Raw genomic sequence first — 16,917 nt, 5'->3', positions numbered from 1 at the left:
TTTCTTAATTATATTTTTCTAATATATGAAAGTAACAGATTATATAATGCATATGCAACATGCTTTTCGAAACATTGATAAATTTATTACGTGTAAAAGAATATAAAGTTTTTACGTTTTGAATAATAATATTTATTAAAATATGAATATTATTTTTAAAACTAAGTGCATTAAAAATTCAGGGTCTCTTTATTAGAGCTTAATAAAGAAATTATTTATTAGTGTATATATTAAAAGAAGATATAAGTTTAATAAAACAGCTTAATAAAAGCACAGAAGTATTGAAAAATATATAGAAATATTCGGAAGCAAAAATTGACAACAGAGCTTGAATTTAAAGTTTATATTCTCTTTATAAACAGTATTCTTAATTTGTTTAGTGCAGCAATATTATTTTATAATTTTTTTTACAGCAAAAAGAATTTTTTCTTTTGCTACTAATAATAGTAAGATTCATTTTTTTTAGCTACAAATCATTCGCAACTGAAACTGAAAAATTTTGCTCTAAAGATTTTTAACGAAATGACTACTAAAATTAGCTTCTGAGCTATCCATCATACAGCACTTTGCTCCATAGAATAATCTTTTCACAGTGTCTTACAATAACTAATGAAACAATAGTCCTCCGAAGGACAATTCGCAAAAGGTGCCGTGCCTATTCGTCGTAAGGAAATGCGAGAATATTCCTTAAACAAAAGAAGAAACAAGAGAGAAATCACAAATAACCGCCGCAAGTGGAACAGCCATCCCACCTCGTACTGATTATTCCGCGAGCCAGGATAACTTGTTGTTTTATTTGATGCTATACAGTGTTATACAGACTACAGATATTTACAACGATATTATATTCTTACAGAGGATTATATTTACTTTATCGATTGCGTCACACGACTGGGTGACACGCACAGAAACTCCCAGGATGACGTACGAACATATTATAATATATTTTTCACCGCATAGCAGTTTAACGGTGCAATAGACAGCCAACCGATTTTACAGCTCAAGCAGATTTACAGAGGATTTATTATTGACAGTTATCGATGGGAAACCACCGTGATGCAGCAGATTGAATTTAATATATTATAAGAGGCCTGTGCCCGAGATGGCTTTTCTTGCGAATTTTTTTATACGCTCTAATGTGATATTACAGAGCTGAATTTATCACTTTTCTCCATAGTTTTAGCAAATTACGTACAATCCAACTTCTTTGGAATTTCTTTTAATTCTTCGAAATTACTTTTTAACATCACCATAAAACATTGCATTTCTGTATTTTACTTTCACTGCAGTCGTTTACTACATTAATCAATTATTTTTAATGGTATTGATTTTTGAAATATTGGTTTCTCCATTAAGTGAATTTCTCGTAAACAGTATTATTATTTTTATTATTCTCATTTTGTCTCTGTTAAACAATGATATATTTGAAACTTTAACGTATTGATATTACAAATTAACTATATCCTTAGAAAACATATATTACTAATTTAGAAATAACAGAATAGTTTGTCCCAAGTGATTTATAGAGTATTATTTTATAAAATGTATTGCTTTATCGACCAGCAATTTATTATTTAATAACGTTAATCATATATTTTACAATTTTTAATCAATCATTTTAGACCAAGTTGAATTTCTTTCTTTTTTATTAATGCTTTATTATATGATAAAACTTTATAGTGATAACAATTTATAAATATTTTATTATCTTAGTAAATGCGTTTAGTAGATATCTAGTAGGTGATTTTTGACAATACTTCTATGCAAACTGATTATTAACACGTTAAGTTACTGCTTAACATAAGTGACATGTATAATTAATTAGCCTACCTACTTTATTAAGTGACACTAATTTTTATACATGTGTTAAATTTGTTTGTCAGTATCATAAAGTATGTAGACATTATGATACATAGAAGGTGAAGTATTTTATATTTTATTTCAGCATTGCAGGATATTTAGTTTTTCTAGAACTTGTACAATATTCTGTATGTATTATTTCAAGAGAAAAGAGGAAAGATAAAGCCATCTCGGTCACCGCCGAACTCCATAGCCATAGTACCACACAGTACAACTCAGGATCTTTTATATTATATTTTACAGATGACAATAGTTCCGTGAGCGCGATGTTCTCGACAAATGTTTCACTATATACTTTACGTTAGAGTCTAAAATTTCCATCAATTTCATAGTTATTCAAATTATTATTACCTAAGTAGTAATTTTCAAAATTCTCGATCATCTTTCTTTTCTACTAACCAGATCATCGTTTCAATTTTATTCTTTCCTTTTATTTCTTATTTCATTGATTTAAACATCGAAATATTTAATTATTGAACATAAATATCGAAATTTCAAATATCGATTTTTTTTTCTTTTTTTTTTTAAATCTTCTTAACTTCTTACATGTTGCGTGTGTAATTATAAGATTGTTGGAAGTTTTACGGTAGACTCCGAGTTCGAGGAAAGTGGAAACGTTTCTCGAGTTGATCGCGCCATTCACACAGGCTCCTTACCTCACGATTTACAATCAAATCACAGATGCAGCTATATATTATTATAATAAGTATATTTACATACCGTTTTACAATAGTGCCGGGGTCGCAACGACTGCGACGAATCAAATTTTTTAAAAACGCCAGACTCATTAACCACGAAAGAGATAGGAAAACAAACTAATTCCGATATTTTCGTCTCGCACGTGGACGGTTTTCATTTCCTTATTGTTACGCACTTTTTCCGAAGGTTTTTCTATTCGTTTTTTAACGCGTGGAACAGAGAGCTTCGTGCCCAGCGCATAGTTTTTACTGACTCTAAGATTAGAATATAAATGTTGCATATCATGTTATTAAGATTGTTGTACAGACAGCCTGTTGCAAGCCTCGGTCTACGGTTCCTCCACTAACACTATACTACTTCGATTCTTCTTCAATATTTTATTCATTCGTTTCTTACATCTTCTTAACGATTATATATCTTTTGATCGTCATACGATCTAATCTCGCTTATTTTTTCTGTTAGATCATAGCTCGCTATAGACATTTAATCAACAGAATTCTCATTTATTTTCTTATGGCAATTCTTTCTTATAGCTTCAAAGGAGAAACTGTTTCAGTTTCAATTTCCAGAAAATAACTAAATGGCTAAATATCGCTCAGATATGAATTTTAGATACATTCCATTAATTGAATATCGTTTGTAGAAAACACTGTGAGTGTCAGAATGGAAAACACTTGGAATTTTTTTACTGAAAAATCATTCTAATGAGAATGCTGTAGCGTAGAATTCAAGTGCAATGTTTTTCTAAATTGTTATTAATAATGCTCAAAGGTGACGTGACAACCTCATCTCTATACAAAAACATATGAATGCTAATAAACAGCAGATAATTGTTTCCTAGCTTTTGTTATGCCATCTGTCTTCATTCAATTGAATGGAACATTGAGTTTTCTAGAAGATACACTTCTCTTCTTTATGAATTTGCGCTATATTAATACTATAAGTTCTCTTCTCCTCCCGAGTATCTGTTGCTTGCCACTTACAATGTTTTCCACGAGCACTCGTCGATTAGGTGATACAGTAAAGTCTCCATAAAAGCTGAGAATTGGCAAAAAGAAAAGAAAAGAAGGAAAGAGCAACTCGACTTATTCGTAGCTGTATGGTGTTCATTTCAGCGAATGCCAAGCAGAAAAATGTGTAGAATTTCAATAACTTTCAAATAGAGTTGTTACTTGTGAGCAGACAGCGGATTTATGCAAATTCGTATTTTTCTGTTCCTACAATTAAAGAAACGGAACCTAATGAAACCCTTACTTCAATCGCTAAATATTATGACACTATACTTTGGGTATCTCGCACATTTTTCCATATCATACGCTTTCCAATTGAACTGTAATTGCGTAAGAACCAGCAGTCTACTTATGAGATGCCTGGGTGAGAAACATCACCACCAGGTACATGACATGGTTCTCTTTCTAAACTTAGTTATTTCTCTCTACAGTTTGTCCTATTGGACATTCGGTAAATTCTTCCATATTCTTCATAAATTATCACCTGGATGACTATTCCCAGTAGGAAAAAGAACATGTCATCTTGTATCATCTCATGAGATTAGCAGGTCAGTAGGATGCTTGTTTTTTCATCTTCGTTTAATCTTGGCTTTGTAGGCCTGCAGGGCTACTTGATTAGGACGCTGTGCGACTCTTTTCTCACGCTTCCATTCCTCTTCCATTTCTCTTAATTTCTTCTCGGATCGTTGATAGCCTAATTGGCTGTTTCCTTAGACTTTCGCTGCTGATACACCGCGCTGCATTCTCAGCTGTTCTCAGCGCGGTTGATTGCAACGATTCAAATTTAGCCACGTACTTTATCACTGTTCTTGTCCACAGAGTTGAGCTAGCTGAGAGTAGAGCTATCGCTACTCGGATGCTTGCTATGTTTCACTCGAGTACCCTGCTCGTGTCACAGGCATTCACAATGTTTCTATCTATGTGTTTTTGGTAGACAATGAAACGATCATTTTAAAGTAGACAGTTTTAGTTCTGTACGGAAATGCCAACGAATCAACATTCTCGAGTAGTATGCTGTTAGGCTATACGTTGACGATATTGTCAACTGTTGGAACTACACGTTGAGAGCTTGCAAGTTGTATACACGAGTACATCTTCGCAACTTTTGCTAATGTGTTTTCAACAGCTGGAAATATGTGGAAATGTTGAAGCCAGCCAGTCTACCTGCTGAGAACGTTAACTTGTTGGTATTTCGGTACAAAAATGAAGATATTTAATTTAGATATTCGATTGACTCAGAAATATAAATTCTTCGAAATATTGTAAATATAGAGTGACACGAGTAGAGTGTTCAAGCAGGTTGCATCAGGTATTTTTCTGATTGCGAGTACCCTGGTACCTGATTGGTCGGATAGGACTCGAGAAAATTGTTGTTTTATATTTTGAGACAGTCAGTTATCTCTTTTTCATCTTTTTTTCATTTTGAGATAGTCAATGATTGCCTTTTCAAGTATAAAAGAAGCCGTTATAATAGAAAAGTAATTTTCTTCATCTCGAGACAGAACCTCTCGAGATGGAAGTCGGTAATTGGCCTTTTCACGTAAAAGAGAAATTCCAACGCAACACAATGCGATTGGCGAGAAATTTAAAACGAAGAAGCTTCGTCTTAGCGCTAGTGTCGTCTCGCTGAAACGAAGACGAAACAGATCTTCAACGCTAGGTTTACTCACATTTCCTATATATTCCTATCTCTACGCGTCGATTTCACGTATGAACAAAATCATAAGTTTTCTTTAAAAAAAGAAAACAATATAATTATACGTTGTTAATTTATAAATGAAACGATGGGATATACATTTGCATAGAATTTATAATGTTCAACATTATATATCATCATATTTATTCCGCGCATCTTTTACACGTGTGCTGAATTTTGTCTGTACGTAAACCTTCCAATCGTTCTCTTCTTTTATCAAACTTTTATCAAATCGAAGAATTTGCATCAATTCATCTCTTGGCATTGTGGTCGAGAAGAAAGCGACTGGCCATTTTCCGCGCCATAAATAAAGACCTTTCAGTGACTTTGCTTCGTATGCTTCCTGAGCTTACAAAATCGCAATAAAAGCAACTAACTTAGCCGTTGAAATTGTCCAATCATTTTTTAAGACACCACGTGTCTCTGCTTCGGTGCAACATTTTCTATGTTGCAACATGTTTCTGTGGATTATCAAGTGGAACTGCTGACGCTATTTGTCGCCACATTCCTTGTTGCGTATCTGGTAGAACCAGCGATGTCCTTGAATATTTTGATAAGTCGTCTACCACTAGATCCACCTGTTTCCAATTTCTTCCAAGTTGTTCCATCGACCGCAGTTTCAGTATCACGAATCACGTTCAAATTTCGCAGGATCTCGGAATGTTCGCGTGATTCTCGGACCTGGAGACGCGTCCTTTTTCTGCTATGGCGAAAATCCCGGGAATCTTCTTCTTCGCTTTTATATGAAGATTCCTCTGTTTTTGTCGCTTTCGTCTGATTCGAAAATCTGAAATTCAGCCTCGTTTCGAGATACTTCGTCTTCATGCTCTTCACAGCTGGTGTGTCAGAGCAGTGCTCGTGTACACTGACCATCTTTTGCGAGATGTTGTCTCCTCTTCTATTGCGTTGGCAACTAAGTGATTGCGGATTTTGTCACCACTTAATGACAAAATCCGCAATTAATTAGTTGTCAAGCCAATAGACTTATTCGGACGCATAGAGAAGGGCAGTTTGTGAAAATTTGAAGCGACAAGTTGAATTTCGCAATAATAAATTCACACTGCAACTGCAATTGGTTGCGCGATTTTTGCAATTACGCGACTCATATACCGAGTTTCTTTTCTTCTGAGCTTATTGCTCTGTTCTGCCTAAGGTTTTCCAAGGTGAATACACAAGGTGAAACAGCATTTCATCCACTCGAGATTTGAGAAATTTTTTTTTTTTTGAGAAATTTGAGAAATTTTGTTGCAAGTATGGTCGCTGTATTCTTCATATTCACTTCCGGCGTTCACTTTCGTCAACAGCTGGCTCGTTTATCGCGTTCATATTTCTAATTATATTATTATATTATATTGTTAAACTATTATTAATATTATTCAATTATATTATTATTTTTCTAAGCCAATTTACGAACTTTACGATTATGTCAAATCGACGCGTATCCGTAGAGATAGGTACACCAGGTAGAGAAGCTTCGAGGAAAATGAATTTCCATGTATATTCGTCTCGTTGAATGGATAGAAGTCGATAGAAACCGTATAAGAAGAACGTACACGGTTTGTGTAATTTTCCTCGTGAAATTCGAAATGCGTCAAAAGGACGCACGTTCCGTGAAATTAGCGTCGAAGAGAAGTTGACGCGTCACGTTACTCGCGTCGATGTTTCAAAGGGGAATCCCGCTATTGGTGGGGATAAGCAAGTAGCAATTAAGCGGCAGCTACTTGCGAGCAATTATGGAGTCTTTACTGTTAGTCCAATTCAATTAATTGATATTTTTACATCGTTTGTTAATAACATCGAGTGACGCCTGTCTTGAGTTTTTCGATCTAAAACACATCTGCCAGAAACTTTCGATTCACTTTGTTGCAACGTATAATACGATGATTCGTTGAAAGCGTAAACTGTAAATATTTTTCTACATTATCAGTTTCTTGCGTTCTTCTTTATTCGGATATACTTTTCTTTTTTTTAAATTGAAATATTACATCGTACGATTCGATACCTTTCGATTCACTTTGTTGCAACGTATAATACGTTGATTCGTTGAAAGTGTAAATTGTAAATATTTTTCCTACATTATCAGTTTCTTGTGTTTTTTTTTATTCGGATATACTTTTCTTTTTTTTAATTGAAATATTATATCGTACGATTCGATACCTTTCGATTCACTTTGTTGCAACGTATAATACGTTGATTCGTTGAAAGTGTAAATTGTAAATATTTTTCCTACATTATCAGTTTCTTGTGTTTTTTTTTATTCGGATATATTTTTCTTTTTTTAATTGAAATATTATATCTTACGATTCGATACCTTTCGATTCACTTTGTTGCAACGTATAATACGTTGATTCGTTGAAAGCGTAAATTGTAAATATTTTTCCTACATTATCAGTTTCTTGTGTTCTTCTTTATTCGGACATACTTTTCTTTTTTTTTTAATTGAAATATTACATCGTACGATTCGATACCTTTCGATTCACTTTGTTGCAACGTATAATACGATGATTCGTTGAAAGTGTAAACTGTAAATATTTTTCTTACATTATCAGTTTCTTGTGTTCTTCTAAATTGAAATATCACATTATACGATTCGATATGATAGATTTTAATGAAAATATTAGTTCGAAAAGATCGATAATATTTCCATTGCAGAAATATTACACGGTCTTTGTTTCACGACAGAGAATCAGTTGTGGTAGCAATTTGATTATTTGTTTACAGAATAATCGATCGATTGGCTCCCTAGACCGAGATTCATGTTCATATACATATATCATACACACACATACAGCACATAGGCAGAATGAAACAGCGAGCCACAGAGATAGAATACATAGAACGAGTAAAGCAAAGAAACTGAGAATCGATGATTTGAGACAAAAAAGGAAACGAAACGAAGCAGACAATTACAGGGAAGTCATTTTTCTAACTCGCAATCTTTCGCTGGGCATTAAAAGTGATATTAACGATCAGCCGATTAGTTGATTGATTGATTAATTGATTAATTGAGACATTCCAATAGACAATGCAGTTTTTCCATTTTTCCCAAACAAAGAGTAAGAGAAACAAAAAAAACCGCCGAATAATCAACAAATTACTACGAAAAAAAATTAATGGCAAAACCGAAGAAATTACAGGAAAATTCGTTATCTGGGAAACGTCTAAGTCTGGAGAAAGCACCTTTTCGCACCATTCATTCCCCGTGTTTCTTTTTCAAACGGTTTATTTGATCGGTGGGCGATTTGAAAATTGGAAAGTTGAGATGCTTGTTCGAGTTCGAGGAGCGAACATGACAAATCCGAAGTGGAAAAAGAAAAAGAAAAAAAAAGAAAAAGAAAAGAAAAGAACGGAAAAAGAAAAAGATGAGGAAACGTCGGGCTAGAAATTAGAAATATTTTTGAAACTTGAAAGGGTCAAGGAATCTGGGATTTAGAAAGTTGGGCAAATTTTCTATTACCGGCGAGGTAATAACTTAGAGCAAACTAATGAAATTGTCCTGATCCAGATAGGTTTAAGGTTGCAATCATTTCACGAAATTTTACTATGCAGGTTTCTATTCGAAAGCCGCGAACTTTCTAATTTTCGATTCAACTAGATTTCCTTTTATCAGTCGAAGAAACAAAAGAGTATAGTCAGAGATTCGACGAGTAGCTACGGATGTTAACATTCCCGTTTTTTCATTAATATCGATTCGTTTCGCTTATTATTTATTTTCCCCGTTATTTATTCCGAACGTTATTAACGATCATTCGAAATGTTCGCAGGATGCATTGGGACGAGTTTTTCCCATTCAACTTTTAAGTTTCTCTTCGTTCTTGTCCTATCTGACTCCTTTTGTTTTCGAAGGAAAGTGCATTCGCTTAGTTGTTGTACATATTGTAAATTACAGCGATTCGTGTACTCGACAGCTAGTAATTAATCATAGTGTTAGGTCTTAGGGTTAACGAAAAGAGGAAGGAAATTGGTTTCTCGTTCGGAACGCTATATAGTTTTTCTATTTGGAAAAGGATGGTAGTTAGCTTGTTTAATTATTCATAAGGATAAAATCTAGTCAAATTGAAGTTTTACGAAGAATTTACGAGGTTCGACAAAATTTTTCTGACGTGTCAAAAAAGGAAGTTACGTTGCTTGTCGAGTTAAGCTGCTTGCTGAAGCGTCAAGCGCTTGAAACTGAACTCTACGCTCAAACTAAAGTATACGATAACAGAGAAACTAATTAAATAAGGCAAGTTAAAACTGCTCTCTTTTTAAGAATTACAATTTCTCTTTAACCTTATGATATTTCGATAATTTTGCAAAATTCTGATCAGCTCATTTTGGCAGGTTGGTCAATGTAAACGCGTCGATGACTTGCTGGAAAATTTGAAAGCTTCTCTTGAAATACTGCGAGCAGCGAAGCTTAATGTAAAAAGGCAGCTGGCGAAAGTTAAATTTGCATCGAATGAAATACAGTGGAACCTGTAGTACTCGAATTAGCGGAGAGAGTTTTGATAACATCAAATATTATATTATCACACGAATGAGTAATCCAATCTTCTCGATGAAATTCAAAAAATTCTACTTAAAAAATGATACCGCTAATTGTTCGATTATTTTTCAATTGAAATCATTGAAGCATTTGTCGTTGCCTTCTGTGGCGATCAATCAAGCAAACGATGAATTCTATCAGGAAAAATGTTGTCTTTAGACGCGTTATATCGTCCAATTCTATTCTGTTTATGTCTCAAATCATCTAATTAAGATATCTTTCTCTAATGTCAAAAACGTTTCCAAATAAGAAGGCTTTTGTCGTCGTCAGTTTCACTGTAATCTTCCTTTTCTCAACACGAGGATTTGAAACGTTGATGATATGATTTATCCAAACTCCAAAACATCTTCATACGCTACATATTAGCGTCTTGTTGCTGATTTATTAGTATTACTATACAACAGAGCATAGATATTTATTTTTCAAGTCCATCGAAGTTTTTCTACTTCTCAGAACACGCACGTTTTTGCTTTTCATTATATCAATTATATTACAATCAATTTATATTATATTAATTGTATATCTCTTAACGTTGTAAACGTTCGTGATTTTTGCAACATTTCCACACCTTTTCCGACTTCTCTCAGCAGCTTTTCTTTCTCCTTAAACGCTCAGTGCAATGCGTTTTCCCTCTGACTAATTTGCTTACCACACACAAGATATTCATTTTTTGTTATTATTTATTTTATTATTTAAACACATTATATATATACAGGAAAGTGATATGAAATTGTTATATATATATATATATATTATTATATATTACATATATAATATATATTATAAATTATATATATACTATAATATATATATAACAATTTCATATTTCATATATATATAATATATAATATATAATATATATATAACAATTTTATATCACTTTCCTGTATACTTATATATATATTTTTAAAAGTATTGTTCCATGTATTGTTCCAGTATATTCTACTTTCAAAAGTATTGTTCCATGAACAATAGTTCTATCCTTCACTATTATACATCCTGCCTACAATTTCATATCACTTTCCTATATACTTATATATATACTTTCAAAAGTATTGTTCCATATATTGTTCCAGTATACTCTACTTTCAAAAGTATTGTTCCATGAACAATACTTCTGACCCTCACTATTATACATCCTGTCTACAATTTCATATCACTTTCCTGTATACTTATATATATACTTACAACAGTATTGTTCCATGTATTGTTCCAGTATACTCTACTATCAAAAGTATCGTTCTATGAACAATACTTCTGACCCTCACTATTATACATCCTGTCTACAATTTCATATCACTTTCCTGTATACTTATATATATATATTTTCAAAAGTATTGTTCCATGTATTGTTCCAGTATATTCTACTTTCAAAAGTATTGTTCCATGAACAATAGTTCTATCCTTCACTATTATACATCCTGCCTACAATTTCATATCACTTTCCTGTATACTTATATATATACTTTCAAAAGTATTGTTCCATATATTGTTCCAGTATACTCTACTTTCAAAAGTATTGTTCCATGGACAATACTTCTGACCCTCACTATTATACATCCTGTCTACAATTTCATATCACTTTCCTGTATACTTATATATATACTTACAAAAGTATTGTTCCATGTATTGTTCCAGTATACTCTACTATCAAAAGTATTGTTCCATGTATTATTCCAGTATACTCTACTATCAAAAGTATTGTTCCATGAACAATACTTCTGTCCTTCGCTATTATACATCCTGTCTACAATTCCATATCACTTTCCTGTATACTTATATATATATAAATTCATGGAACAATACTTTTGAAAGTAGAGCATTCGAGTTACTTTTGATTTTTTTTCTTTTTTCATTTATATCATCCTCGAGTCTTTATGATATGTTTGTAGGTGAACATTCGACAAATTAGACTAACGATGTTCGTTGGTTACTGAACACGTAGTAGGTAAATTATTGGACGGATATTTGCATAATTTTTGCATTTGGATAAAAATATTTGCATGGATGGTAGGGTGCTGCAGGTTCTACCGTGTGTTCGATAAGAAGCAACTGATTAAACGACGGTAGTCGAGTGTGCTTGCTCTTTAACCCTTTGCACTCAGAATTTCATTTCAATTTCGTTAGCAGCAGCTTTTAAGTGTTTTATTTGAAATTTATTTTAACTAAAAACTAAGACAATTTAAATAAATAAAGGAAGAAAGAAATTCACTTAAAAATTAGAAAATACAACAATAATGTGAATAAAACTGGTATTTAAGTGTATGATATATCTTGAAACAATCTCCAGGATGTAATCCTCCTTTTCTTTTGCACGCTTCATAAAAAAAAGATGCCGCTGAAAGAGTGTCGACTGACATTCGACAACGGAGCTCCTGAGATAAAAACTGATGTCGAGTCACACTCGACACAGGAGTGCAAAGGGTTGAGAATACAAATTTGTACATAGCGTTTTTGGATAGTTTTACCTGGCAATTTCGAGAACAGTCTGATGAGCTCTCGGATTGGTTAGTTGATCGATGCAAATGCTGATGGTTTGCCGGAAAATTTGGAAAATTTGAAAGACCAAATAGCCAAGCTTATTGTAAAAAGGCAGCAGGCTTATGGTAGATTCGTTGAATGTATAACGCACGTTTATTATTATTTTCTTTTTTTGACACAAAGTGTAGAACCAAGGGGAAAAAGAAACTTAAGGTGAAACTAGGTGATATACTAAACGAACAGATAAATTTTGCAATACGAGAATGAGAATTATTGTATGAAGAATTTCGTAGGTAAGAGAAGTATAGTTCACTGAAATTGCGACCGTACAACTTACTAATTACGAATATTACGTATTAAAAATTAATCTTATATCTCTTCGTTCTTTCCTATCTCTTCTTCTTCTTCTTCTTCTTCTTCTTTAAAATATGTACGTCTATCACTCTTGTATCTAACGTAAGGAATTTTCTACTCGATAGCGTACTCAAACGACCAGTATTTCACTATATTTTTTAATAGTGATTTTTATAACTGTAAAGGTGAGGTAGTCGATAGTGCAATCTTTCGAGCGTAAGTGTAGTTAGTGCATCAGTATTAAAGTGAAAGCATAGGGATATATGCAACTTTCGTGCAATTTTCTATAATTATGTGTTTTTTTTTTCTTTAATTTTTACGTGAAATTATCGATAATGTGATTTTTAGAGCTACTTTTAATTAAACGTGTACGAAAACGTGTACGTGAGTCCTGTGTTTGTTAAACGTTCGATTGGAAATGTGATTTCTTCTTTCTTTTTTTTCTTTTTCTTTTCTTAGTCTTAATTACTCCTCTCGTTCCAATTAGTTTTTATATTTAGCGAAGTTAGGATGATAAATGATCGAATTACGAAAATATAGATTGCATTTGCCGATTAGGTTCGCGATTTCCTAATGAGAGACAGAATACGAACATAGAGCATTGAAAATGACTATTATTAATTGCTACTATTGAAAAATAGGTTACTTTCTGTGAAAAGAATCTTCAATTAAATTAATCCAGAGAATTTGTAATTTAAATCACGATTTATATTTCTGGTCATTTGTTAATGATTCACTTTAGTTATTAATTATGTGGAATGGGTAAAAACCCAATAAATTCTAATGGAGTAATTTTGCGAAATTTCTTTTCGTCAAAGATGTGTAATTACATTTCGAGTTTTAATTTAAAATTCAGGTCTTTCAATTATGGGAAACATCTCCCTCCCTCCCTCCCTCTCTCTCTCTCACACTCTTTCTCTCTCTCTTTCTCTCTCTTTCTTGATTATACAATGGATTTCAATTACAAATACAATCTACTGAAATATTTTCATCTTAATGAAATTTCTAATTTCATTCTTTATCATCGTAAATCGTACTTATAGTTTAGTACGATTTGAAGGAATATCATAATTAGCTTTAAATTAGACGTGTAAATATTTCTATTGAATTATCAGTCTTGCTATGGTTTTCGTTTATTCAAATATATATTTCATTTGAATATAACTTCTAAAAAGAAAAAAAAAATCAAGTTGATATGAACCATTTTAATATGAGATAAAGCACTATTAAATAAGATACCTATCTATTGATATTTATCTAAAAGTAAAGTAAAAATTACCTGGCTAATAGCCGAGCTGTATATTATTGCTTTCTGCGTTGGATAAGAGCCCGGTTGCTAATTTCAGTGAAAATTAAGTCGCCGAACGAGAATCCAAAGTAATACAAATCACATAATGCAACGTTTTTTGCAAATCTACTTGGGTGAAATCCTTTTCACTTTCTTTCAACAAAAAGTGCGACAAGTTTCGTGTGAAAGCGAAAAATCCTAATTGCAGACATTTTCACGAGAAACATTCTGACAAATATTATCGGAAATTGCTTTTGCAGAAAGTGTACATTGTTGCGCTTCTTTGCAAAACATTAAATCTCCTCGCAACTTTTTTAGCGATTTTTAATGTAAACATTGAAGCAGAACATTTTTGCAATAAACAGAGATTATTGTTCAGAGTTCTTTTTGCAAAAACATTCGAGCACATGGTATGTGGAGATTTTTGAGTATCGAAAGGAGAAGCAATTGGGGCTACTAATTTTTTACTAAAGTCACGCGACGAATATAACGAGAAGCGAGGGAAAAATTGGAATTTTTGATAGTTTAGGGAATTTTTGAAAAAGGAAGAAGTATGTTTCTCCCGAAAATAGAGGATGCTACTGATAAAGAAATTAATGATACTATTATTACTATTAATAATATTCTTTATTCTTAATAATAAAGAAATTAATGAAGACTACTATGTTCAAATGTTTGTCAGGTTTCTGCAAAAATGTATGACTTTAGCGGGAGAACTAGGGAGAAGTGTCTTGCAGGAAGATTAAGAACATTTAGATTTTAGAACATTCGCAAAGAAACTGAAGAAAGTTAGAATTGCAATTTTTTTGCAACTACGTATTCAGAGGGGAACGCTGAATATTAAATTTTAAGCCTTTGACAATTTTGCAGGAGTCGTTGCAAATATTGTAATCCCAGATTTTTGCAAAAAATTGCAAACATTAGATGCAAAAGTTTTTACCGAAAAGTCATAAAAATTAGATTGTAGAATTTTTACGAGAAACACGAATAATAAACAGGTTTATAGATTTTTTGCAAAACGAAAATAAAGGAAAAGTCTTGTTCAATAAACACGGGAATTATCACGTTCAATTTCTGTGGACATTCAAATGGGAAATTATCGGGTACAAAAATCATTTTAACGGCAATGTGACATTCCAGATAGAAATATTTTCAAAAATGTGAAATTCACCTTTTTTTTTTGCAAGAAATCTATGAAACGAATTCGTTCGAATAATTAAAGAAATTAAAGAATTCCGTAAATTACGCGCTCGTATTTGTATTGAGGTTATTTCTAAAATTTCTACAAGGAGTGAACAATATGAAGTGAAGAGAAATGAAGGAATTGGAATTGAAATTTTTTATGTATTTTCTCATTCAGAACAAAACATTGCATGTACATAGAGGAAATACACTCCGAGTGGATTTTCTTCGGATTTTCTCGCTTCTGATGTAGAAATTTTTCACGCTTTAATCTAAGGAAATTTATTTATTAGAATCTATTATTATAAACTGTCCCGAGTGACATAGCGTAGGTATATAAAAATAAGAATGATTCATAACTATTCACATGAACGACTGAATAATCGATTCCTTTCCTTTCTTCGCTATACTAATGTGAATGACAAATGAAAATACAATTTTGTACTTAGGAGTCTGTCTAGACAGATAATTGCGGTGTATCTGCCGAAATCAACTATTCCTTGTATGTACCGTTAATTTTAATTTCAAAAAAGAAACATGTATGTGCTTGTAAACGAATAATTTTTTATCTAAACGTGTGGTTTGCTTTGAATTCATCGTAGTTGCTTATCAATCGTGTTACGCAGGATGAATCAGAACATGTGTGAAGCGCGGCAGAAGCTGATTTAGCACGCTAAAATAAGAAGGAAAGTTTATTTAAAAATATGCTCAATATGATTTTGTTTTGGAGTAACAGTAGTTTCTACTAGCAATCTTTTAATGAGTGTTTTAAAGCGGCTATTTTTAAATTACGTAAAACACCTTTTCCTTTTTCCTCTTCCAAACGATTTCCTTCCTTTTCTGCATTTTCCACTTGCAATTGGCTGCCTCCTTTTCCTTCCTATTAAGGATATTCCGCTTTAGCTACCGTTCTATGTATTTTTATCCACGTTTTCTTCTTACTTTTTCATAGAGAATCAGCTCATGCTTGCGTGCTATTGGATCTTTGTACAGCAAAGTTGTATAACGCGTTAAAAAAAGACGCGTTACACAACACTTCTGTGTAACACGTTATACAATTATGTTACATATGCAGCAAGTTATATGTTATACAGCGAGCGCCGGTAGACTTTGTAAGATCAAAGGAGATCACATTGCTAGGCACACTGAGAACGTTGGCCACATACATATGTATGTAGCTGTTCACAGGGTGCGTTAGTGCAGCAGCGACTGCTTCAGTACACTAAAATAAGAAGAAAAGTCCGCGTGAACGTATATACCTGATATGACCTCGTTTTCGAGTGACAGCTTCTTTTATATTGTAATGGTCGCTTACCTATGTTCAGACCAATTGCTTTAAGTGATCAGAGATACAGCTCACATAGAAGCATGAATGCATCGCGTCATATATCGTCGAAATTGTCCCAACTGTTTACGCGCATTTGTCGGCAACTTTGGTCGTCACGCTGACGAAGAATTTCAGCACTGTCGATTGAAGTTTTATGAACAAAAGATTTTTAACGTCTTAGAACTAATAATCGAATGGATTCAGGTCCGGAAAGCGAGCTGGTCTGGAAATAAGACCAGCACGACCATTCACCAGGAAATTGTCGATCTAAGCAATGCCTAGCGTTGCAAATTAAGCTGCAATTCGAAATTTCTTCTTATTTTTATGTACTGTATCCTTTGGTCTACTACAACCTTTGTCGTAATTGTCACATGACTCATGACTCACGACTCACTGTCATGTCAACTGACTTACACTGTATATTACTTTGTGAGCCGACATTTAAGAACTTCTCTAGGCTTATCCTGAAACTCACTGCTTTAGGTTATGTTT

General features: G+C 32.9%; 1 protein-coding gene and 1 long non-coding RNA gene across 5 annotated transcripts in view; one reads left to right on the top strand and one right to left on the bottom strand.

Moving 5' to 3' along the window:
- Positions 1–16,917, top strand: part of LOC138188763 (transcription activator GAGA) — a 72,736-nt gene that overhangs the window by 10,475 nt on the left and 45,344 nt on the right. The gene's annotated exons all lie outside the window — the stretch shown is intronic.
- On the bottom strand, positions 15,241–16,916 carry LOC138188640 (uncharacterized). Its single transcript, XR_011175592.1, has 2 exons — positions 16,414–16,916; positions 15,241–16,320 (listed from the first exon to the last, which is right to left on the bottom strand). It is a non-coding gene; the product is annotated as an uncharacterized LOC138188640 (long non-coding RNA).

The sequence above is a fragment of the Bombus flavifrons genome, chromosome 17 (assembly GCF_040668555.2).
Source record: "Bombus flavifrons isolate JBK064 chromosome 17, iyBomFlav1_principal, whole genome shotgun sequence".
NCBI lineage: Eukaryota > Metazoa > Arthropoda > Insecta > Hymenoptera > Apidae > Bombus > Bombus flavifrons.
Note: the sequence above shows the minus strand (reverse complement) of the source record. Positions and strands in the feature narration are given on the sequence as shown.